The following is a 26,547-nucleotide window of genomic DNA, read 5'->3' as shown; positions in this document are numbered from 1 at the left end:
ACATTGGAACAAGATCCCATTGTACTCTGAGGTAGCCTTCTTCACTATCCACTACACCTCCAAATTTGGTGTCATCTGCAAACTTGCTGAATTAAACTCCATCTGCCATTTCTTAGTCCATTGACCCGTCTGATCAAGATCCTGTTGTAATCTGAGGAAAGCTTCTTCGCTGTACACTACATGTCCAATTTTGGTGTCATCTGCAAACTATACCTCATGCTCACATCCAAATCATTTATATAAATGACGTAACGTAGAGGACCAGCACTGATTCCTGTGGCTCTCCACTGGTCACAGGACTCCAGTCTGAAAAACAACACTCCACCACCACTCTCTGTCTTCTACCTTTGAGCAAATTCTGTATCCAAATGGCTAGTTCTCCCTGTATTCCATGAGATCTAACCTCTTTGTTACTTCTTCAAAAAATTCAATCAAGTTTGTGAGACATGATTTCCCACGCTTAAAGCCATGTTGACTATCCCTTATCAGTCCTTGCCTTTCTAAATAGATGTACATTCTGTCCCTCAAGAATCCCTCCAACAACATGCCCACCACTGATGTCAGGCTCACTGGTCTATAGTTCCCTGGCCTGTCCTTTTTCAACAGTGGCACCATGTTAGCCATCCTCCAGTTTTCCAGCACCTCCCCTGTGATTACCAATGATACAAATAGCTCAGCAAAAGGCCCAGCAATCACTTCTCTAGCTTCCCACAGAATTCTAGGGTACAGTTGATCAGGTTCTGCGGATTTATCCACCTTTATGCGTTTCAAGACATCCAGCACTTTCTCCTCTGTAATATGGACAGTTTTCAAGATGTCACCATCTATTTCCCTACATTCTATATCTTCCATGTCCTATTCCACAGTAAACACTGATGCAAAATACTCATTTAGTATCTCCCCCATTTTCTGTGGTTCCACACAAAGGCTGCCTTGCTGATCTTTGAGAGGTCCTATTCTCTCCTTACTTACCCTTTTGTCCTTAATTTGTAAAAACACTTTGGATTCTCCTTAATTCTATTTGCCAAAGCTATCTCATGTCCCCTTTCTGCCCTCCTGATTTCCCCCTTAAGTATACTCGTACTGCCTTTATAGTCTTCTAAGGATTCTCTCGATCTCTCCTGTCTATACCTGACATATGCTTCCTTTTTCTACCTACCAGCCTTTCCTTTCACCCTAACAGGAATATACTTTCTCTGGATTCTCGTTATCTCATTTCTGAAGGCTTCCCATTTTCCAGCCGTCCCTTTACCTGCGAACATTTGCCCCCAATCAGCTTTTGAAAGTTCTTGCCTAATACCGTCAAAATTAGCCTTTCTCCAATTTAAAACTTCAACTTTTAGATCTGGTCTATCCTTTTCCATCACTATGTTAAATCTAATAGAATTATGGTTGCTTGCCCCAAAGTGGTCCGCCACTGACACCTGTCACTGCCTTGCCTTATTTCCCAAGAATAGGTCAAGTGTTTCACCTTCTCTAGTAGGTACATCCACAGACTGAATCAGAAATTTTTCTTGTACGCACTTAACACGTTCCTCTCCATCCAAATCCTTAACACTATGGCAGTCTCAGTCTATGCTTCAAAAGTTAAAATCCCCTACAGTAACCACCCTATTATTCTTACAGATAGCTGAAATCTCCTCACAAATTTGTTTCTTAATTTCCCTCTGACTATTAGGGGGTTTATAATACAATCCCAATAAGGTAATCATTCCTTTCTTAATTCTGAGTTCTACCCAAATAACTTCCCTGGATGTATTTCCAGGAATATCCTCCCACAGTACAGCTGTAATGCTATCCCTCATCAAAAACGCCACTTCCTCTCCTTTCTTGCCTCCCTTTCTATCCTTGCTGTGTGTGTATCCTGGAATGTTAAGCTGCCAGTCCTGTCCATCCCTGAGCTATGTTTCTGTAATTGCTATGATATCCCTGTCCCATGTTCCTAACCATGCCCTGAGTTCATCTGCCTTCCCTGTTGAGCCCCTTGCATTGAAATAAATGCAGTTTAATTTATAGTCCTAACTTGTCCCTGCCTGCCCTGACTGTTTGACTCGCTTCTGTTCGCAACTGTACAATCAGATTGATTTCTTTCCTCACTATCTCCCTGCATTCCACCCCCCACCCCCACCATACTAGTTTAAATCCTCCCAAGCAGCTCCAGCAAATCTCCCTGCCAGTATGTTAGTTCCCTTCCAATTTAGGTGCAATCCGTCCTTCTTTTACAGGTTACATCTATCCCAAAAGAGATTCCAATGATCCAAAAATGTGAATCCTTGTCCCATACACCAGCTCCTCAGCCATGCATTCATCTGCTCTATCCTCCTATTTCTGCCCTCTCTAGCTTGTAGCACTGGAAGTAATCCAGATATTACTACTCTCGAGGATCTTTTTAAATTCTTGTCTAACTCTCTGTAATCTCCCTTCAGAATCTCAACCTTTTCCCTTCCAATGCCGTTGGTTCCAATATGGACAATGACCTCTTGCTGGCCCCTCTCCCCCGTGGGAACATTCTGCACCCTCTCTGAGACATCCTTGATCCTGGCACCAGGGAAGCAACATACCATTCTGATTTTTCACTGCTGGCCACAGAAATGTCTGTCTGTACCTCAGACTAGAGAGTCCCCTAACACTGTTGATCTCTTGGAACCTGACATGCCCCTCATTGCATTAGAACCAGTCTCAATACCAGAAACTTGGCTGTTTGTGCTACATTCCCCTCTGAATCGATCAACCCCTACATTTTGCAAAACAGCATACTTGTTTGAAATGGGGATAGCCACAGAAGATTCCTGAACTAACTGCCACCTCTCTTACCTTTCCTGGAGTTAACCCATCTATGTGACTGTATCTGCGACTTTTCTCCCTTCCTATAACTGCCGTGCATTACATACCATTGCTGTTGCAAATTCCTCATTGCTTCTAACTGTCTGTCCAACTGATCCATTCGATCTGATAGGATTCGCAAACAACAGCATTTATTGCAGATATAATCCACAGTAACCTGTAAACTCTCCTTAAACTCCCACATCTGACAAAAAGCGCATATCACTCTACTAAAGGCCATTTTTGCTCCTTCACAATCTACAGACCCAGAAAATAACACCGTCTTTTCCTCTACAAAACACTGGTCCATGTTAAAAGTATTCATTTAAACAGCAAAGGCAGTAACTATGCAGGTTCAGTGTGGTGGCAGTTTCTTTCTCTCTCTCTCCTGCATTGACCTCACCATGTGCTTCCTTTGTCTGTACCGCTCCCTTTTTAAAACTCTGTTGTTTTGACTTTTATTTCCAAAGTTCCAAAACAATGCAACAGCATATGAAACAGTAATTATTGCTCCTGGAATTCCAGGAAATCACTTCCAACACCTAAAATATCTCAAAAAAGGAGCAGCTGTTACAGCCAGAAATTTTTCCCATCCAAGGTGAATGGAATGTTGGCCTTATTTCAAGAGGGTTGGGGTACAATGTAGAGAAATCTTACTGCAACTGTACAAGGTGCTGGTGAGACCACATTTGTAGTCTTGTGAGCAGTTTCTGCTTATTAAAGAAAATATATTATTTCATTAGAGGCAGGTCAGAGGTTCACCAGAATCATTCCTGGTATGGAGGGATTGTCTTCGGAGCAAAAGCTAAATTAGTTGGTATACTACTTGGAATTTAGAAGAATGAGTGGCAATCTCATTGAGACATATAAAATTCATAAGAGGCTTGCTGGTAAATTCTGAGAGGATGTTTCCCTCATGGGAGAGTAAAGGTCCGAGGGCATAATCTCAGAATAAAGGGGCACCAATTTAAGGCTGAGATGAGTCAGAATTTCCTCTGACTGTTGAGAGTTTTTGAGTCTTCAGCAATTATCTCATCAGAGAGCACGTCTAGTTCTTTTGCTTAGGTTACAGTATATTTTGATCCACTGCTAAAATTAAATTAATTTCTCACATAACAGTCATCACCTTCACAGAACTTAAAAGCAGAATTATTGCCTTTTTAGAATCCATGTTCCAATATAGTAACAAAATATGAAACTTATACGTTTAATTGTTTTTTTTTATGATTCAGCTTAATTAGATAACAGACTGAAATCTGGCTTGATAGATTGTATTTATTTTTCTCTTAGTTTTAATGAGATGGTCTTTTGCTGAAATATACAATGATGCAGATTTGGGTTTAACAATAAAACAGAAGTTTATTATGCTAACGAAATGAAGATAAAATAGAATATCGCAAGCTATTTACATATACTATAAATTTAAGAAAAATTATATTAAATACAGTGCCGTTAATTCCAACAGCGTCCCATTTCAGTGCTCAAACAGCAGAGAGAATTCCCTTGTCCATCACACATATGATCAACTTACCTGTGCCTTCAATTCCTGGTCCTGAGAATCTGGTAGTCTCATCCTTGGTTTGTCATATTCGTGAGCTTTGATTTTAATGCTTCTTATAATACCTTCAGGGTTTTAACCAAACACTTCTGGTTTGTAACTTTTAAACGAACCTCCTTATATTTGTTGCCTATATCTGAGAAACAACTGTACATACATAGACACAGATACAGTGCAGACACTTAGAGCTCTATAAAACCACAATTCATTTTTTAAGTACGTAAACAACTAACACACCCTTTTAACTATTAGAGATATCTCAATCACTGTCTTTCACTACCCTGATTTCTGTAATTAAACCCAACCGTTATTACCTGGGAAAGTTGACAGCTGGCGAGGCTGAAACTGTTCAACGTCTTCACCACACTTCCTGATGTGAGGTGTTTTCGAAAAAACATATTTCAGGCTCTTCATGCACAAGTATGTGTACAAGGTGTGTGCCTTATTTGGAATTATCTGTGCACATGACCAATCCTGAATGTTTTTGCCAAATACATGCCTTATTTGGACCTATTCATGCACATTAACAATCCCAAATGTTTTGTTCAAATGTGAGCCGTCCATAATTGCCTACCATTTTAACTCTTAGCAGACCTGACTGACTCAGCGTAATTCCATTCACATAGCAGCCTATTGTTAAGTCTCTTACCAGTTCCTGTTGGTTCCTGTTATCTTCAGCCTTATCCAATAGACTGAAGTTACCTCTTTCGTCATGGTCCCAAAACAATGTACTTTTCTCAAAAGTAACTGCTTTACACATTGAGCTCCAGCCAAGACACCTGTAAAGCTGCTCCAAAGTGAAACCAAAAAGCTTTTTTTCCCAAGCTATGGATGTTTCCTTGAAGCTCAAAGAAAATCCACAATCTGAAAGCCTAATGCTCTGCACTGTTTATTTTGTTCGGTTGAAAACACTCACAAGGTAAATAAAACTCCATTACTCTCCAGGAAGTCTCTAATACTGTGTTTTAAAAGAAATCACCATGACAACAGAATTATTTATAAGTTATTCATTAAACCCTTTCAGACTCTCAGAAAACCCATTTGACACAAATTCCAAATCCAAACAACTGGCGTAAAAATATGTGAAAAATCAGACACCATGCATCACATAATTCCTGTATTGGAATATTGTTCTAAGTAATAGATGTGTTTTCAAACATTTTTTAAAAAATTATCTTATTCCTCAGACTTTTATGCCTGCACCTCTTTTTCTTCCCTTAATTATTATTGAGACGAAATATCCCAAGTTAATTTTATTTGATATGATTCATCTCAAGAGCTACTCAATGGGTTGTATGCAGGATTCTCTTTCAAATCTACTGATGTGTTTTAAAAAGATCATCACAAATGTTGTTAGAGTTTTGCAATGTCAACTTTGATGATTACATCAGAGGTAGTTTTCCAGGATTGAAACTGAAATCCATTTTTTTCAAAATTGCTTTGAATCTTTCCAGATTAATTAATGTGTACATGACAGAGTATAACATTCCTTTTAAAAATCAGTAGATCATCTGGTCACTGAGCAACTGTCTAAGCAATTCAGTGGCCTATATTTAAATCTGATATAGGATAGCTCTTCCAGTCATGTAGAGACATGATCTTATTCATATGCACAACTTGGTTCCTGTATTTTCAGTGATTCAGGATACAACTATAAATGCTTTGTAAAAATAATCAATTTCAAACTGTATTTTAATTTAGAAAATGATGATTACTAAGTACCAAACTTTGTGCAGAAAAGAAGACAGGTTCCTCTCTAATCTTATATTCATAGATGTTCTTTAATTGGTTTTTAATGAATGGGTTGCTGCATTGTCAATAATTCTATTTTGTAACATTGCATTATGGAACAAATGTGCTGCTTCATCCAATAAACATACAGTAGTTTTCTGTCTTTTTTTTATATCATAGGCCACACAATATTCAATAGTCATGTCTTCTGCGAGTGTTTTAGACCAGTTGCACAATTCTGCTCTTGCACACTATTTTCAGAAACAGGCTCAGATGACTCACTTTATGAGGAATTGATTCATTCACCCTGAGGACAACGACTAAGGGAAAAGGTATGAATTACTTCATTTAATATGCTCATTTTAAGGTTCAGATGAATGTGTAGTAAAGAACATTTGAAGGGACAGAGAAAGTAGTTGCTAAATACGGAGTCTGATATGCTGAAGCAAAATTAGGAAGTAACTTATTTCCTTAGCTGCTCTATTATTTTCTCCTTTATAATGTTCAAAGACAATTATGATTTTATGATACTGTCAAGTCTATTCCTCTTTTACTTGTTCTTGTCATGTAGGTGAGTGGCAAGACAGCAATCATTCTCTACCTTCAGTTTTTCTTGGCAAAAGTCAAATTTGTAGGTCTGAGTTTTGTCAAAAATTGGCGAAGTGTCAGTTTCGATGAGTTGCAAGGAAGTTTCTTCTCCATGAACTCTGAAGATTTAGAAACCCAAGTTGATGACAGGGACATGGTGGATGGGTTCGTGGAAAAGAGCACAGTAAGAGGAGACTATGGCAAATACTCTGTCACTCTTCTGTCTGAAGTTGCCATCACTGTAGGTTCATCTTATGGTCTACCAGTCTCAGTTGTATGTAGCCTCCTTGCTCAATCACTCTCACCCATCTCAACCCATGCCCTCTGCACTTCCAACTCACTCAGGTCACCTTGCCACCTTTCCCCCACCTGCACAAGCATTAATATTTATGCCAGGCACTTTCATCTCACTCAGTTCCTTCCTCCATCTCAAGGAGAAAACAGCCCACAATAAGGCAAACAGAGCCAAGACAGGTTGTGGGATGCCCAGCATTCAACTCTTCACCCCTATGAGGACAGAATCCTTGCCTTTCCAGAGAGGACCCTGACTGCTCACATTGAAATCATCGTTGAAAAGGATAGCACTGGAAAAGCATAGCAGGTCAGGCAGCATCCGAGGAGCAGGAGAGTCGACATTTTGAGCATACGCCCTTCATCAACTCTCCGCTGGTAAGAGTCATAACTGGCATACAGGAAGATGGTAGTATCGTTGGAGGTCAGTCACCTCAGCTCCATGCCATCTCTGCGGGAATTCCTTAGGGTAGTATCTAATGCCCAACCATTTTCAGCTGTTTCATTGATGGCCTTCCCTCAATTGTAAGGTCAGACGTAGGGATGTTTGCCAATGATTGCACAATGTTTAGCAGAATTCATGACTCCTCAAATACTGAAGCAGTCCATGTTCAAATGCAACAAGATCTGTACAATATCCAGGCTTGGACTGATAAGTGACAGGCAACATTCATACCACATAAATCAGAGGCAATCTAATCACACCTTGACATTACCAACACTGAATACACCACTGTCAATGCCGCTGAAGTTACCATTGACCAGAATGTCAACTAGAATTGCCTCATAAACCCAATGGCTACAAGAACAGATCAGTGGCTAAGAATACTGTGACAAGTAATGTAGTTCCTGATTTGCTAAAGCCTGTCCACCATCTGCTCAGCAGAAGTCAGCAGTGTGATTAAATGCTCCCCAATTGCCTGGATTGGTGCAGCTCCAATAAGACTCGAGAAGCTAGATGTCATCCAGGACAAAGCAGCCTGCTTGATTAGCACCACTTACACAAGCATCCACTCACTCCACCAGCAATGCTCTGTCACAGCAGTGTGTACTATCTACAAGATGCACTGCAGAAATTCACCAAAGATCCTAAGACGGTACCTTCCACACCAACAAGTACTTCCATATCGAAGGGCAAAGGCAGCAGATTTCTGGGAACACCACCATATGTAAGTTCCCCATCAAGCTGCTCACCATCCTGACTTGGAAATATATCACTGTTCCTTCAATTTTGCTGGATCAAAATCCTGGAATTTCCTTCCTAAGCTCATTGCGGGTCAGCCTATAGCATGTGAGCTACAGTGGTCCAAGAAAGCAACTTATTACCACCACCTCAACTAAGGATGGGCCAGCCAGCCAGCAATGCCCATAACCAACAAGTAAGTTTTAAAAAACCCTTGACTGACTCTGGTCTAACACTGACCAACTTGGAAAACATGATGTGAAGGAGCCAGAGTTGGACAGGAGTGGACAAAGTTAAAAATCATACAACTTCAGATTATGGTCCAACAGGTTTATTTGAAAGCACTAGCTTTCGGAGCACTGCTCCTTCTTCAGGTGGTTGTGAAGCAGGACCATAAGACACAGAATTTATAGCGAAAGATCATGGTGTCATGCAAGTAAAATGATATGGTTCCCAAACCTAGATTATTGTTGTTAAGTCTTTAACTTATAGAATGGGTTGCAGGTTTCAGTTCATTAATATGTAAATCACAGGACTTCTTTTAAGTCACATTCTCAAGATAACTTAAGGTTTTATAAAAAAAAATGACATCTCAACTCAGACAATGCATTAAAGGTGTGAGGTTAGAGTCTGTCTGTATCCCAATCTTGAGTCAGACTAGTTCTATTTTCAAAGTGGAATTTTAAAAATATTATATGGATTGCCTGTCTGCATTGACTGCCTACAGGTTGCGCATTTTTTGAGCAATATCGAATGTATCTGCAAATATAATTCTGCAAAGACAAATTTACTTCATGGACTTATATGTGTGTGCATATGCAGGAGGGAGAGTATAAGTTAGTATGTGCATGTGAGAGAATGTGTTTTTGTGTGTGTGCAAGCTTGGTAAAGTGTGTGAGTGAGTCTAAAGGGATATAAACCTGTGAGAGGGTACGTGCTTGGGTGTGTGCATGTGTGTGTGTGAAAGAGAGATTGTATAATGTAGTGGGGTCACTTATAGTGTGACATGAACCTAAGGTCCCGGTTGAGTTCTTCGTCATGGGCACTGAACTTAGCTGTCAGCCTCTGCTTGACCACTTTGCGTTGTTGCCTGTCCCAAAGTCTCCCTCAGAGGGTGGTCACCCAAAGATCTAAAGCCAAATGTCCCTGACTGTTGAAGTGTTCCCCGACTGGGAGGGATCATCCCTGTCTGGCTACTGTTGGGTGGTGTCCATTCATCCGTTGTCCATTCATTCGTCTGTTTGGTCTCACAATGTACCATGCCTCAGGGCATCCTTGCCTGCAGCATATGAGATAGACAACGTTGGCCATGTCACATGAGTACCTGCCACGTGCATGATGGGTGGTGTCCCCAAGTGTAATGGTGGTATCCGTGTCAACACTGACATGTCTTGCAGTGGTTGCCATGACAGGATTGTTGTGGTCAATATTGTCCTGGACATTGGACATTGGCAAGATGAAGCAGACGCTATGACAACGGATGAATGGACACTGCACAACAATCACCCTGTCAGTCGAGGAACACTTCAGTGGTCAGGGACATTTGGCTTTGAATCTTCAGGTGACCATTTTCCAGGGACAGACAGCAACACAAAGTGGCAAAGCAGAGACTGATAGCCAAGTTCAGTACCCATGAGAATGGTCTCAACCGGGACTTTGGGTTCATGTCACACTACAGGTAACCCCACTCCACTATCCACTGTCTCACATACACACGCTCTTACATACTCGCACACTCACGCAAACCCTTTCTCATACACACGCTCTCTCTCTCTCTCACACACACACTCACACCCTCTCACCAGCTTATACCCCATCTCACTCACACGCACATTTTACCAAGCTTGCACACATACAAACACAGACTATCTCACGTGCACTCACTCTCTCTCTCTCCCTTTCTCCCTCTCTCCCTCTCTCCTCATGCACACACATATAAGTCTATGGGGAGAAATTTGTATTTGCAGACTTATATTTGCAGATATATTCTACTTTGCTCAACAAAATGCACAACCTGTAGGTGAAAATGAGGACTGCAGATGCTGGAGATCAGAGCTGAAAAATGTGTTGCTGGGAAAGCGCAGCAGGTCAGGCAGCATCCGAGGAGCAGGAAAATCAACGTTTTGGGCATAAGCCCTTCTTCAGGAACAAGGCTGGGAGCCTCGGAGGTGGAGAGATAAATGGGAGGGGGGTGGGTGTGGTGAGAAGATGGCTGAGAGTTCAGTAGGTAGATGGAGTGGGGGTAAAGGTGATAGGTCGGAGAGGAGGATGGAGCAGATAGGTGGGAAGGACAGGTGGGACAGGTCATGAGGGTGGTGCTGAGCTGGAAGATCGGAACTAGGGTAAGGTGAGAGGAGGGGAAATGAGGAAACTGGTGAAGTCCACATTGATGCCCTGGGGTTGAAGGGTCCCGAGACGGAAGATAAGGCATTCTTCCTCCAGATGTCGAGTGGTGAGGAAGTGGTGATGGAGGAGGCCCAGGACCTGCATGTCCTCGGCAGAGTGGGAGAGGGAGTTGAAGTGTTTGGCCATGGGGCGATGGGGTTGATTGGTGCGGGTGTCCCGGAAATGTTCCCTAAAGTGCTCTGCGAGAAGGCTTCCAGTCTCCCCAATGTGAGGAAACCACATTGGGAGCAATGGATACAATAAATGAAATGCATGGAAGTGCAGACGAAACTTTGATAGATGTAGAAGGTTCTTTTGGGGCCTTGGACACAGTTAAGTGGGGGAGGGGGTGGCGTGAGGTAATTCCTGCCATGACACGGGAAGGTGCCAGGAAGGGAGGGTGGCTTGTTAGGGGGCATAGACCTGACCAGGTAATTGCGTAGGGAATGGTCTTTGCGGAAAGCAGATAGGGGTGGGGTGGGAAATATATCTCTGGTGGTGGGGTCCATTTGTAGGTGGCAGAAATGTCGGCCAATCCATATAATATTCTGTAAATTCCACTTTGGAAATAGTCTGACTCAAGATTGGGATACAGACAGACTCTGATCTCACACCTTTAATGCATAGTCTGAGCTGAGTTGTCACCTCTTTTTATAAAAATTATCTTGAGAATGTGACTTAAAAGAAGTTCTCTGATTTGCATATTAATGAATTGAAACCTGTAACCCATTCTAAAAGATGAAAGACTTAACAACAATCTAGGTTTGTTCAATATATCGTTTTACTTGCATGACACTGTAATCTTTAGCTAAAAAATCTGTTTCTTATGGCCCTGCTTCACAACCACCTGAAGAAGGAGCAGCGCTCCGAAAGCTAGTGCTTCCAAATAAACCTGGTGGACTATAATCTGACATTGTGTGATTTTCAACTTGGAAAAACAATCCTACCTGATGAATGAATAGAGTCTTGACTGATTTCTGTGCAGTTTCCCAACTGTCTTACTGTTAATTCTGCGTCTGGTAGCACTGAATTGGCAGAAGTGGCGGTATCCCAGTCCCTGCACTGGAGTGATATGGATACCCTGACTCTGATAAGCCCCAGTATATGACTGATCATGTTCATCGACTGACTTCGAACGATGCCCGTGGCTTTCTGTGGCTTGAGACATGGCCATTTTGTTGAAATACATTCAGTGTTTACCACATTACCCCATGCTGCACGTGTGACATTGGACATAGCTATGTAGCAATATATTCAACCACTCTCTTGACTGACAATTGTGGTGACAACTCATGATAACCTTCCAGGCTTTGTGTCTATATTAAAAGGCAAAGCAAGACAGAAGTACTATGAGTTTGTAAGTTCTGAATGAGGAGGCAAAGAGCAAAATGGTAAGGCAGAGCACAGATGCTGTGAGCGTTCTCAGTTGTCACAAATTGAGTGAGCACTACGAGAGCAATCTAAGAACCCTGAGATGCACCCAACCATGGCTTTGGTGCCTATCCCCGCATAAAAATGAGTAGTCAGTTGCATTACAACCTAATACATTATTTCACAGTGAAGTGCAGTGTGGATGTAGATGACGGTATTCTAAATGAGTCGTAAATTTTCCATCATGATGCAGTGAGGTTAGTGCATGTATGATGCCAGCGTTGATCAGTGTGGAATGCAGGTGGTCACTATCTGTGGAGTGTGTCGTGAAATATTAGGTTACACCCCAGTCCAACACCGGCATCTCCAAAAAATTGAAATATTAGGGAATGCTAGCGACTTGTTAGCCTGGAGGCATTGGAGTTGCTAGGTACCCACTAAGTCTTTCAAACAGGGAATTGTTGCTGTCTAGTTTGTGTCTGCCACATGAGAGAATAGCAAACTGCATATAACTGGAGCAGGAATCTGTAATAATGAGATGTTAATGCATGCAAATGGGTCTTTTGCAGCTCAATACAGGTGATTCTCCTATAACGCATGTTTCATCAATGTGATTTGGCTGTAAAGGTGATTAATGAATTGGGGAACAATTCTTTGAAAAGCGCAAACTCCCATTGGCTATTACACGATTCGATCCTTGATTATCTTAAGTCCACTTTAGGTGTTGACTTCAGGTCATGTAAAAAACGTTGGATGACACGGCAAATGTTTTTGACCTTATTGTTGATTTTTTGAGCATGTTTTTATAAATTATTGCATGAGAAGAGATTTGAATTTCAAGATTCTTGTCATTCTGAACAATACACCAAGCCATCCTCCCACTATTGGTGAACTTTCTGAAAACATCAAAGTGCTATTGCTACCTCCGAACACAACATTTCTCATTCAATCCATGGACCAGGGTGCAATAGCAGCTTTTAAAGCTTATTATTTAATACGCGCATTCAGGAAGCTGATTGCAGCTACTGAGAGGGAGAATGAGTACAATGTTGTTCAATTTTGGAAGAGCTTTAACATTAAGAATGCTATTGACATCATTGTGGAGGCCTGGAATGATATTAGTAAGGACTGCTTGCATGCAGTTGGGCAGAAGCTTCTCCCAGATTTTGTTCATGATTTTAAAGGCGTTGAACCTTTAGAGCTTCCAGCAATCAAAGAGCATTGTGTCGCTCTTGCAAAGCAAGTAGGATTTGAAGAAGTGGAGATTGATCTACAACAACTTGTTGTTGCGGGGGGAACTGCACCCTCTGAACAGCTTTTTCATGAAAGAAGAAAGGTGCTAAAGCAGTAAAAGGTAGATGCCTTTTTTAAGTCATCCTTCAAGAAACAGTCTGTGGACAATGAGCCACAGCCATCCACTTCTGGGCTAAATATTTTCTTTTATCATAACCCTGCACCCAGAACTGCATCTGAAAGTAACCATGATACTGATGATGACCCTCAGCCCCTGTCTTAATACTGCAAATTCAGAAAGTGGTAAATTTATAGTATTATTTATTAAAATATATTATTTTAATATTTACTCCGACTGTGCTATCATTTGTATTAGGCTAACTACTACTTTTGTTTCAATTTTACTGATATTTGTGGTTGTTTGCCCCAACCCTGTTTTTCACATAGGCCCCATTATTTCTATTCAGCAATTTTCTATAACATAAGGTTGCACAAGAACACAACTGCCATGCTATAGCAGAACAGTCTGTAGTGAGATTCTCATTTCAGCTTTCAAACCTTGCAGGAAAATACACTTTTTGTGATGTTCAGAATCCCACTTTTTTTGGTCAGACCATATTTTTCCAAACAACTTGCCATTGTTCATTGTCATTCAGAATCTGGGAGATTTCTGTTCATAATATAAGAGTCACATAGATCAAGTGGGGGCACCAAGTAAGTTTCCTGAATGATACTAGTAAACCAGATGGATTTTTATGAAAATTTGGCATTTAACACTGCTGTCTTTATTTGGTGTCAGCCCAAAATTAGCAGATTTATTGTGTTGCTTAATTGCTCCTATTCGAGAATTCAACTTGAGGATTTTGGGGCTGTGCCAAATCACACTGCTGAAGTTTTGCAGATTTTTACTAAAGGAATCGATGATCACAGAGCAGGCAAAAGGCTAGGAACCCTGCAATGAGTAACTCACTTCCTGACTCCCCAAAACCTGTCTACTATCTACAAGTGTGGTGCTGGAAAATATTCAAGTGTGGTGCTGGAAAAGCACAGCAAGTCAGGCAGCATCTGAGGAGCAGGGGAATCGACGTTTCGGGCATAAACCCTTAATCAGACTTATGCCCAAAATGTTGATTCTCCTGCTCCTCGGATGCTGCCTGACCTGCTGTGCTTTTCCAGCACCACACACTTGACTCTGCAATCCTTACTTTCTCCTACTATCTACAAGGCACAAGTCAGGAGTGTGATGAAATGCACCTACTTACCATGATGAATACTGCTTCAGCTTTCACATGGACTGTAGTGGTTAAGGAAAGCACCTTACCATCACCTCCACAAAGCAACTAGTGACAGGCAATAAATGCTAGCCCAGCTAGCGATGCCACTTTCTATGAAGGAATTTTTTAAAAGTTTTGCAATTGCTATAAAAGTTTCAAGATAATTTAGCCCTTCACATCTTCCACAATTTTGTAAAAGTTACTTGCTTTATTCTTCTCGGGTCAGAGGACTTTACCTCATCTTGACTCTCAGTCTCAAAATCATCCTTCCAAAAGCCCCAAACAGGTCAGGATTAAGTCACCTCTACTGTTGTTAGTTTACAATAGAATTTCAACAGTTGCCCGAAAGCTCCAAAATAACCTGTAGTATCCAAATAATCCCAGCCATCTAATGATGATCATTCTCAAACAACACATCGCACAACGAAAAGATGGACTCATGCTCCGGGCAAAGATAAAACAGGTTAATATCAATGTATTCATAAAATTTCAAAAGATTAGAGAACTTCAAGCATAAAAAAATGCAAGTACACTGATTAAGTGAGGTAGCATCATATCTACCTGGAAACATAACAAACTTGACATCTCAATTAATTTATTTGCATGAGCTGAATCAAATTGGTTGACCTCTACATCAGAAGAGGGAGGGAAACTAACCACATGTCTTGTTATAAGGATATTTTAAGTGAAATATTAATTTAGAATATCATTGACTAGACATATATATATATTTCTTGGATATTTTGGAAAGAACACTGCAAAGAAAGAGAGGCTGGCTAGAGCAGGGAAAAATGTTACATCTGCACAGAACACAAGCTACTCGACTGGAGTGAGTAAGTCTCAATACTTTCAAAAAGAGGCTATATGACCCAGTCTGTGTGTAATAAAGCTATAGGATTTGAACATAGAGAATCAGAGGTATAACCTACTTTGAAAAATAAGCTTTACATTCTCTGATTTTACTCTGAACCTTATCTCACTAAAAAGTATGATTTGAAAGCCTATTGGAAGGCTTCATCACCACAGGTTAGCAGTTCCTAAGGAGAATTCAAAATCTACATCAGTGTCTCCAGAAAAGTGACTTCATTCAGTCATACCTGATCCAAGAAGATACCATAGTTCCAATAATCTGTGTGCAAAGTGACTTTGGCTACAGACCAACATTTGAACAATCTCCAAATAATTATTTTTCTTGAGTGGAACTGTTACTTGACTTAAGTACTTTTAAAATAATTCTCTGGAAGTTCTCTTTGTGTGCATTAATTTTCAAGAAATAAAGTTGTATATATTTATACGATTTAAGCATTTTGTTAGTAATTTTTATATCTTGACTAAGTTTAAGTCATAATAAGCTCATACTTTGTTTCTCGCTGTTGGAACTTGTTTCTGGTACTGAGCTGTACACAGGCTGATATATCCAGCCAATTCTCAGTGTATCCTCCTTTTTTAAGTTCATACCTTGGTGTGACCAGTGGAGGAATAGGATAAGAGAAGATGCAAGTTCACCCCTCTTAATTAGAACATAATACATTGAAATTGCCAAAGACATTCTAAATCCTGAAGGTCAGAATACCAAATCCAGGAAAACTTTGATTTCTTTGATTTGATCTTTGGTTTCTGGCCTCCATATACTCAAGAGCCAAATTGTCTATACAGTACGGATACACAATTTTCAAACTAAAGGAATGATAATGAACAAAACTAAGAGAGAACTAGAACTTAAAGCACCATCCATTACTAACTTGCATTCATTTTTGCACAGATTTTGTGATGGGTGCATACATTTGAATAGGATAATTTGCTGTCTTGAATGGAATTAATGTATGTAGAATGATCACTTGTGCAATTACACATCCTTCAGCTTAAAGTTCTTATCTGATGAGACACTGGTAATTCTTGATCACATTAAACAGGCTGAAGGGTTCTTGAAATGAACATTCTGGCAAATTATCAATTTGCAGGCAAACAAAACTTTAGGAAAAGAGGAAGTGAGTATCATTGAACTTGATAGGATGAGCAAACAGAAGGGCAGTATATGAATTTCCTGAGAGTTTTGAATTGACAAATGGTATTCTGCATAACACCTATGACAGTGACTAAATCTCAAAAACAATCATCCAGAAAGCCACTACATTGTGGAATGTGTGGTTGCCATGGATTGTGGAGCAAATGCAGAAATATAGTAGTAAAGCTGAATTCCATAATCAGGGAGCAAACTTGATTTATCCAACCCAGAAGTCCAAAATGATGTGTTAGCTCATAAGTGTCAGGGAAATGACAAAGGATAAAGCAGGCATAGAGGGTTGGAGCATCTATATTTTGTGGTTTACTGATATCATTTATATGGAAGAAATCAAAATGCTATGAAAGGTAATTAAGAGATAGATTAAAGAACAATTCCAATGTCTTATTTCACATTATTATCTCTGTGAACCTGTCACCCCGCCCCAAATCCTCAATTGATCAGAAAAGGCAAGGAGTTCATTGATTTCTTTGTCACCAACTTTGAATCATGTGAACAGCTGTTTCTATATTTTTCATTCTCCATGTCCATCAAACCAAATGTCCCCAAAGGCTTCACTCTGTTCAAGTCAAAATAAATATCCTGTCCGATTCATTTTCTGTAATTTCTTTCATAGTTCCTCTTAGTTCATCTTGTTTATTAGATCCACCTCCCTGTTCTTGGTCCCGTCCATGCTCAACTGTCCTTCCAGACACCTTATGGTCATAATAATTTGTTTCTTTTCTTCAAATACAGTCATACCCCCTTTAATCTGCTGCCATCATCCCCTCTTCAAAATACAGGTTGTTAGCTCCTCTAACCAGCAAGCTGCACCCATCACTAAACTTCCTTTACTTTCCAAAGCAGCTGACCATGTTATCATGCAGTTCCAAATTAGGAGCAGGACTGGCCTTGAACGTCTCTAGGCTGTTATGCCATTTGATAAGATCATGTTTGATATGATTATTGCCTTACTTTCACTTTCCTGCCTACTATCAATACTCTTTGGCTCCGTTGTTAGTTAAGGTTCAGTTGATTTATTTAAAATTCAGTGGCTCTGTCTATACTGCTTTCTGGGAGAAAGTTTCACAGAATTGCAATGCTCTGAGAGAAAAATGTCTTACCTCTGTCTAAAATGGAAGACCTACTAATTTCTAATGGTGTTGATAGTTCTTCAAATCACAAGGAGAAACATCCTTTCAGTATTCACTCTGTTAAGTCCCCTCTGGACTTCATAAGCTGTAATAAGAAGAGATGGTCCTTTCATGGTAATGTCACTGGAAGTTGATACAGCAGCTAGTGGAATTTAAATTCAACTAATAAAATCTGGAATTAAAAGCTGGTCTCATTAATAATAAATATATAAATAATATCGTAGATTGTTGGAAACACCCTTCAGGTTCACTAATCTATTTAAGAAACAATATCTGCCTACTTGTGACTCCAAATGTTTTATAATGTGACTGATTCTTAACTGATTTTTGACATGGAGAAAGCTATTCCTGATGAAGGGCTGATGCCCGAAATGTCAGTTCTCCTGCTCCTCAGATTCTGTCTGAACTGCTGTGGCTTTCCAATGCCACACTTTTCGACTCTGACCTTTCAAGTGGTCAAGCAAGCCACTTAGCTTAAGATAAATTAGAGATCAGCAACAAATGCCACTGACATACACTCTTAAGAAAGAGTTAAACAGATTTCACATTTTTCTAAACTCCAATGATGCAGACCGAGCAGGAATAGAAGAACCTGACCTACTTTACCTCATAAGCTAATTCCTTTTCCTACAAAATAGTTGATGGAACCTTCTCTGAAATATTACAAATGCAATTATGTCCTTTCTTAAATTAGGAAACTCTATGTAATATTCTAGATGTATTTTCGCCAATGTCCTGTACAACTATAGGAAAATATCTCTTCTCGTATATTCTATTCCCTTTGCAGTAAGACACAACATTCTATTTCCCTTTCTAATCATCTGGTGTACCTGAATACACCCCTGTACTAACTTTGTGTGACTGATATACCAGGACACCGATATAGAAACAGAGAAAATAGAATCAGGTTTAGACCACTTGGTCTGTTGAGCCTATTCTCTCATTCAACAAGATTACAGCTGATTGTCCAACTCAGTTCTCTGTTCCTGTTTTATCCATTTGATTCATCTAGTATGAAGAACTAAATCTAACTGCTTCTTGAAAATATTCAATGGTTTGGCCTCAACCGTTCTCTGTGGCAGAGGATTCCACAGGCTCATTACTGGGTGAAGAAACTTCTCACCTACTCAGTCCTAAATGACTTGTCCTGCACCCTTACTCTGGCTCTGGGCTCCCCACTAATTGGGATCATCCTTCGTGCATTTCCCTTGTTAGAATGTCTTGGTTTCTCTGGGATTCCTCTCCTCATTCTTCTAAACCCAAGCAAATATTGTCCTAATTGTTCCTGTCTCTCATCGTACATAAGTTTTGCCATCTCAGGAAATTAGTCTGGTAAAAATTCAGTGCACTTTTTCCACAGCTGGAATATCCATTCTCAGGTAAGATGTTCAAAACTATACACAATACTGCACAATACTCACCAGTGCAATTCCAGCAAGGCATCCCTGCTCACATATTAGAATAATAAAGTAGATGAGGAAACTAAATGTAATACCTCCAAAATTAATGAAATAAATTATAGATTCTTTGTGTAACTCACTAGTCACAGCTTGCCACTTCAGAAAAGATCCAATTTTTTTTTATTTCTGCTAACCAGTTCTCTACCTATGTTGATACACTACACTACACCCAATCTGCTGCACTGTTATGTGTAACCTTATCAAAACCCTCTCAACGTCCAAAATCCAGTTGTTCCCCTTATTAGTTCGACTAGTTACATCCTTGAAAAAATGTAATAGATTTGCCAAGCATGGTTTTCCTTTTGTAAATTATACTGACTCTGTCTAATCCTGTCACTGTTTACCAAGTGCTCTGCAATTAATTTTTTTCTCATGGACTAACATTTCCCACCACCAATGTCAGGCTAACTGGTCTATTATTCTCCATTTTCTCTCCATCTTTTTAAATAGTGGGGTTACATTAGGTACCCTCCAATCCGTGGGAAATGCCCTGGAGTCTGTAGAATCTTGAAAGATGACGATGAATCATCCACTATTTCTAGCGCCACTTCTAAACCTGGGATAGTATTATTTTAACCATTCCAGTTTCTCTTCATACATCAGACCTGCCATGCCAGGTCTGGTAAATCTTCAATGTTCTCCCTCCATAGCCAGAACACACTTTCTCAGATAAGAAAAGAGGCTCTTCCTTAAGTTGTCTGGAATGTAGGTTATTGGGCCCTCGGGATTTATTAGCCTTTCCTATCAGGGCTTTTCTCATGGTGGACAAATTCACCCTTTCACACATTATTCTCCATCTGCCAAACCTTTGCCCACTCTTTTAATCTGTTCATATCACATTGCAAGTTCCGAAATGTCTTGTTCCCAACTTATTTTCCTATCAGTCTTTGATTTACAGCAAATTTAGCGCCCATACATTTGGTCCTTTCATTTTAAGTCTCTGATTTTGGAAATCTGGTAATTTCAAATTGCAAACAAGAAAATTACCTATTTACACCTATCTTTCTACTACCTGATAGGTAACCAATCCGCTATCCATGCAGAAATGTTAACCCCTTCACCATGAGCTCTTATTTTATGCAGTAACCTTTGATCTGGCATCTTGAAAAAAATCAGAATAAGGATTTAGGCGATTGGAGGAGCTGTGGGACCAACTAGACATTGAATCTTTATGGGATGTTGATGGCACAATGTGAAAACAGCTAAAGGGGAACTTGTGGTATGAATAGTCAAACAACTAAATACATTATTGAACAATTAACAACAGTGTTAATGATCAGATAGATTGATTTATTGTACAATGCTAAATATAAAATAAATGGATTTATTCATCTGAAATTCGCAAAATTGGAATCAGAAATTTCAAAAGCAGTTACTTATTCCATCTACAGAGGCTTTTGTCTTGAATCAAATCCAAAATGTGTGTTAAATGATATAGAAAGTATTTAGCTACCTCCTTTCAGAAAGAGAGCCATTTAATCAGTTAGCTTCTAATCAGGCAATTAAAGCATTTTTCAAAAAAAAGCTGTATTCACAAAATCTATAAAAGTCTGTTGCCATACAATTCAAGTGTGGTAGTATAAAAACAGCAATGCAGGTAGATTGTTAATATAATGTATAACACAATGCATATTGTAACCACATTTACATTTTAACTATTGTCTGGTGTAAACAGCCCAACGACTTTCCATTGCCTCCAATCTATTAGTATCTATATTGAAAGGGCTTATAATTTTCTCAAATACGTCCCTGTTTTTACAGTACCAAGTTTTAAGGTGTGCCCTTAAAAATGTGTTGCTGGAAAAGCGCAGCAGGTCAGGCAGCATCAAAGGAACAGGAGAATCGACGTTTCGGGCATAAGCCTTTCTTCAGGAATGAGGAGGGTGTGCCAAGCAGGCTAAGATAAAAGGTAGGGAGGAGGGACTTGGGGGAGGGGCTTTGGGAATACGATAGGTGGAAGGAGGTTAAGGTGAGGGTGATAGGCCGGAGTGGGGGTGGGGGCGGAGAGGTCAGGAAGAAGATTGCAGGTCAAGAAGGCATGGCTGAGTCTGAGGGTTGGGACTGAGAAAAGATGGGGGGAGGGGAAATGAGAAAGCTGGAGAAATCTGCATTCATCCCTTGTGGTTGGAGGGTAAAGTGTGCCCCTCAATACAGTGCTTAATCTGTGTCAGTCTGCGATTCTTGATCTTTGTCAGGTCCTTGCACTGGAAAGCAAGAAAGATCCAGAGATGGACCAAAGAGCATCATTCATTGCCTTAATAGTCTTCTAACAGCAGTTATTGTTTTTCTTTGTTATTTCCAGGAATAACTTGTACAATTCAGCTACTTGGATTGTACCCAAAAATAAACACTGCATCTCTTTCCAGGCATCATTTACAAAAATACATTCCAGATGGAGGTGGATTATAGTTTCTTCCATACCATAGCCACACTGAGAACAGAAAGCAAAATAACCTCTCAGATATAAGAGGTGTCCAAAGAAACTGACAGTGACTCACCACCAGCTAGGTTACGCCTTGAAGTCTCATTAAAAGTTCTGGAAATGTAACATGATGCCAAATAACTTTGTCTGCTCATTAAATTTCATGAAATAATCCAGCAACGTTTTTCTGTAGAGCCTTGAGATGTTAAATGAAAATCACTTTCCAATTAATTATCGTGATAAATATTTTTCAGTGATAAGTTCATAATCGGTAGATAGAACATGGTTCAACTGAATACAGCATTACATGGTAGTATTGCAAGACTCATCCTTTGTAACATCAGGGACCACACTATGAATAAAAGAACATAAGAACTATGTACAAGAGTAGGCCATCTGGCCCTTCACACCTCTGCCATTAAACAAGACCATGGCTGATCTTTTTGTGGCCTCAGCTCCACTTACCTGCCCTTTCACTAAAACCCTTGATTCCTTTACTGTTCAAAAATATTACCTATTTTAGCTTTAAAAACGTTTACTGAGGAAACCTCAACCACTTCATTGGGCAGGGAATTCCATAGATTCACAACCCTGTGGTGAAGAAGTTCCTTCTCAATTCAGTCCTAAATCTGCTCCCCCTAATCTTGAGGCTATGCCCTCTGTCCCAGTTTCACCTGCCAGTGGAAGCATCCTCTCTACTTTCATATCTAGTCCGTTCACAATTTTATATGTTTCTATAAAATCCCTCCTCATCCTTTTAAATTCCAATGAATATAATCCCAGTCTACTCAGTCTCTCCTCATAAGTCAACACCCTCAACTCCAGAATCTACCTGGTGAACTTCGTCTGCACTCCTTCTAGTGCCAGTATATCCTTTCTCAAGTAAGGAGATCAAAACTGCAGGTGTGGCCTTACCAGCACCTTATACAGTTGTAACATAATCGCTCTGCTTTTAAGCTGAATCCTTTTATCAAGAAAGGACAAAATTCCATTTGCCTTCTTAATTACCTGTTGCATCTGCAGTCCAACTTTCTGTGATTCATACACAAGGACACCCAGGTCAGTCTGCACAGTAGCATGCTGCAATTTTTATCATTCAAGTAATAGTCCATTTTACTGTCATTCTGACCAAAATGGATGACTTCACATTTATTAATTTTGTACTCCATCTGCCAGACCTTTGCCCACTCACTTAAACTATCTACTTCCCTTTGCAAGGTTTCACAGTCCTCTGCACACTTTGCTCTACCACTCACCTTAGTGACATCAGCAAATTTTGACACACTGCACGTGGTCGCCAACTCCAAATCATCGATGTAAATTGTGAATAAATGCAGACCAACATTGATCCCTGAAACACACTACTAGTCACTGTTTGCCAACTAGAATCACTCATTTATTCCCACTCTTTGCTTCCTATTGGCAACCCAATCCTCTATCCATGCTCATATATTGTCCATAACGCCATGCACCTTTATCTTATGCAGCAGCCTTTTGTGTGGCACCTTGTCAAATGCCTTTTGGAAATCTAGCTGCAGCACATCTACTACGTCCCTGTTGTCCACTATGTTCATAATGTCTTCATTGAATTCCAAACGATTAGTAAATCTGTCCTTTGTGAACCTATGCTGCATCTGCCCGATGAGACAATTTCTATCCAGATGCCTTGCTATTCTTTCCTTGATAATGGACTCCAGCATTCCCCAATACAGAAGTTAAGCTAACTGGTCCCTAATTCCCCATCTTTGTTTACCTCCCATTTTAAACAGTGGTATCACATTTGCTGTTTTCCAATTTGCTGGAACTGCCGCTCACTCCAGTGAATTTTGGAAAATTTTCACAAGTGAATTTGTTATTTCTCTCGCAATCGCTTTAGCACCTGCGTGACATCAGGGCCAGGAGACTTGTCTACCTTGAGCTCCATTAGCTTGCCCAACACTACCTCGTTTGTGATAATGATTGTTTCCAGGTCCTCACCTACCTCATCTCTTTGTCAATTACTGGCAAGTTATTCATGGCCTCCACTGTGAAGACCGACACAAAATACCTGTTCAGTGCCTGAGCCATTTCCTCAGATCCCATTACTAAATCCTGCTTCTCATTCTCTAAAGGACTAATGTTTACTTTAACCAGTCTTTTTTGTTTTATATATTTATAGAAACTTTTGTTATCTGTCTTTATATGTTAAGCTGGTTTATTCTCATAATATATGTTACTTTTCTTTATAGGTCTTTTTGTGGCTTTCTGTTGACTTTTAAAGTGTTCCCAATCTTGTAGTTTCCCTTTGATCTTGGCCATTTTGTATGCCTTCTCTTTCAAATTGTTAGCCTCCCTTATTTCCTTAGACACCCATGGCATAGAGTCATAGAGATGTACAGCACAGAAACAGACCCTTCGGTCCAACTCGTCCATGCTGACCAGATATCCCAACCCAATCTAGTCCCACCTGCCAGCACAGGGCCCATATCCCTCAAAACCCTTCCTATTCATATACCCCTCCAGATGCCTTTTAAATGTTGCAATTGTACTAGTCTCCACCACTTCCTCTAGCAGCCCATTCCACACACGCACCACCCTCTGTGTGAAAAAGTTGCCCCTTAGGTATCTTTTATATCTTTCCCCTCTCACCCTCAACCTATCCCCTCTAGTTCTGGACTCCCCCACCCCAGGGAAAAGATCTTGTCTATTTGCCCTATCCATGCCCCTCATGATTTTGTAAACCTCTATAAGGTCACTCCTCAGCCTCCGCCACTTCAGGGAAAACAGCCCCAGCCTATTCAACCTCCCCCTTTTGCTCAAATCCTCCAATCCTGACAACATCTTTATAAATCTTTTCTGAACCCTTTCAAGTTTCACAACATCCTTCCTATAGGAAAGAGACCAGACTTGCACGCAGTATTCCAAAAGTGGCCTAACCATTGTTCCATACAGCCGCAACATGACTTCCCAACTCCTGTACTCAATACTCAGACCAATAAAAGAAAGCATACCAAACGCCTTCTTCACTATCCTATCTACCCAACACTACTTCCAAGGAACTTAACTTGCTCTCCAAGGTCTCTTTGTTCAGCAACACTCCCTAGGACCTTACCATTAAGCGTATAAGTCCTGCTAAGGTTTGCTTTCCCAAAATGCAGCACCTCACATTTATTTAAATTAAACACCATCTGCAGATTACCACTTTTTCTACAGTTCTTTCTTTTCACTAGTACATATTTTTGTCGAGCACTTTGAAAAATTGCTTTGAACTGTTTGTCAACTGTACCACCATAAAGTCTTTGCTTCCAGTCTACTTTAGCCACTCCTCCTTCATCCCATTATCGTCTCCTTTGTTTCAGCACTGGACTCTGGTATTGGATTTTATCTTTGCACTTTCCATCCACATTCTAAATTCGACCAAACTGTGATTGCTTCTTCCAAGACAATCTCTATGACATCATTAATTATTCCTGTCTCATTACACAGGACCAGATAGCTTGCTTCCTTGTCAGTTCCATTGCATATTGTTCAACAAAATTATCACAGATACATTCAATGAACTCTTCTTCAAGGCTCACCTGTCTGACCTGGTTCAATCAATTCACATGCAGATTAAAATCCCCCATGCTAATTGCTAAATGCTAATACTATTTTTACAGACATTAGTTGTTGCTTTGTTTATTACCTACGCCAATGTGATATTATTATTTGGTGGCTTATAGTCTACATCTGTCAGCAACATTTTCTCCTTCGAATTTCTAATTTCCAACCAAATGAATTCATCCTTATTCTCCATGTCTCATCACCGTCCTGATGTCATCTTTAAATGTCAGAGCTACACCATCTTCCTTACTTCCCTGTCTGTCCTTCCGAACAGTATGATACACTTGGATATTTAACTCCCAGGTGTGACCATCCTGCAACCATGTCTCCGCAATGACTACTAAATCATATTCAATCGCAATGATTTGTGGCGTTAACTCATCTACCTTGTCACAAATGCTATGAGCATTCAGGTAAAATGCCCTTAGTCTAGTTTTTGTACCCTTTTTACAAATTCCAACATCTTCAATAATAATATCTCCTGAGTTATCCTTCCTTTTTACTTCTTTCATAATCTGCCATGTAGTTAAACCTTCCTGCATACATACTATCTTGCTGTTTTCCTTTTCATTTATAACCTTGCTTCCTGTCGCTTTCCCTTTCACCTGAATCACGAGTTTAAAAATCCTAGTGACCACTCCAATTATTCTTTTCACGAGAACACCTGTTCCAGATTGGTTCAGGTGGAGACCGTCCCACCAGTACACCCCCTGTTCCAAAACTGATGTCAATGCCCCATAAATGGAACCCCTCTTCCCCACACCACTCCTTTAGCCACAAGATTACTTCCATAATTTTCTTATCCCTAAGCCAGTTTGCATGTGGCTTGGATAGTAATCCAGTGATTATAACCCTTGAGGACCTATTTCTTAATGTTGTTCCTTGTGCATAATAATCCCCAAACAGGTCTTCCTTCCTAGCCTCGCCTATATTGTTTGTTCCAACATGGACGATGACAATTGGATCTTCACCCTCTCGCTCCTATATCCTTTCAAGCCAATCAGAGATATCCTGTACACTGTCACCAGGCAGGCAACATACCATGCGGGACTCATGATCCTGCTTAGAAAGGATACTATCTATGCCCCTAATTATAATGAGTCCCCTACAACTACCACTTGTCTTTTTTCTCCACCCTCTTGAATTGCCCACCTGTACCATGGTGCCTTGGTCAGCTGGCTCATCCTCCCTGCAGCCTTTTTCCTCATTTACACAGGGAGCAACTCCTCATACCTGTTGAACTATGCAAAGAGTTGAGGCTCCTCCGTTCCTGAACTCAGGGTCCCCCTACCTGCCTCACTTGCAGTCACACCCTGCTGTCTCTGATCACTGATTGAATTTAGTATGTAGTGACATTATTGTTTGTGATGTAAGCTAACAATAAACCTAGTTAAAATGACCAATTAGCCTTGTAGTGTGGCACTCTTGTGTATACAGGAAGCTGTATATATTAATGTATAGAGTCCTATTGTTTGCTGACCAAAATATTA

At 40.2% G+C, this 26,547-nt stretch overlaps 1 protein-coding gene across 1 annotated transcript in view; it reads right to left on the bottom strand.

Moving 5' to 3' along the window:
- The window catches only part of mipol1 (mirror-image polydactyly 1), a 414,430-nt gene extending 409,615 nt beyond the window's left edge, over positions 1 to 4,815 (bottom strand). Inside the window, exon 1 of the mRNA XM_043697844.2 lies at positions 4,696 to 4,815. The gene's annotated coding sequence lies outside the window, so the exon portion shown is untranslated. The remainder of the gene's footprint in view (positions 1 to 4,695) is intronic.
- Positions 4,816 to 26,547: the final 21,732 nt, after the last annotated feature.

The sequence above is a fragment of the Chiloscyllium plagiosum genome, unplaced genomic scaffold (assembly GCF_037043375.1).
Source record: "Chiloscyllium plagiosum isolate Xiang-an unplaced genomic scaffold, Cpla_swu_hap1 HiC_scaffold_8, whole genome shotgun sequence".
NCBI lineage: Eukaryota > Metazoa > Chordata > Chondrichthyes > Orectolobiformes > Hemiscylliidae > Chiloscyllium > Chiloscyllium plagiosum.
The sequence above is the reverse complement of the archived record's forward strand: the minus strand, read 5'-3'. Positions and strand labels throughout refer to the sequence as shown.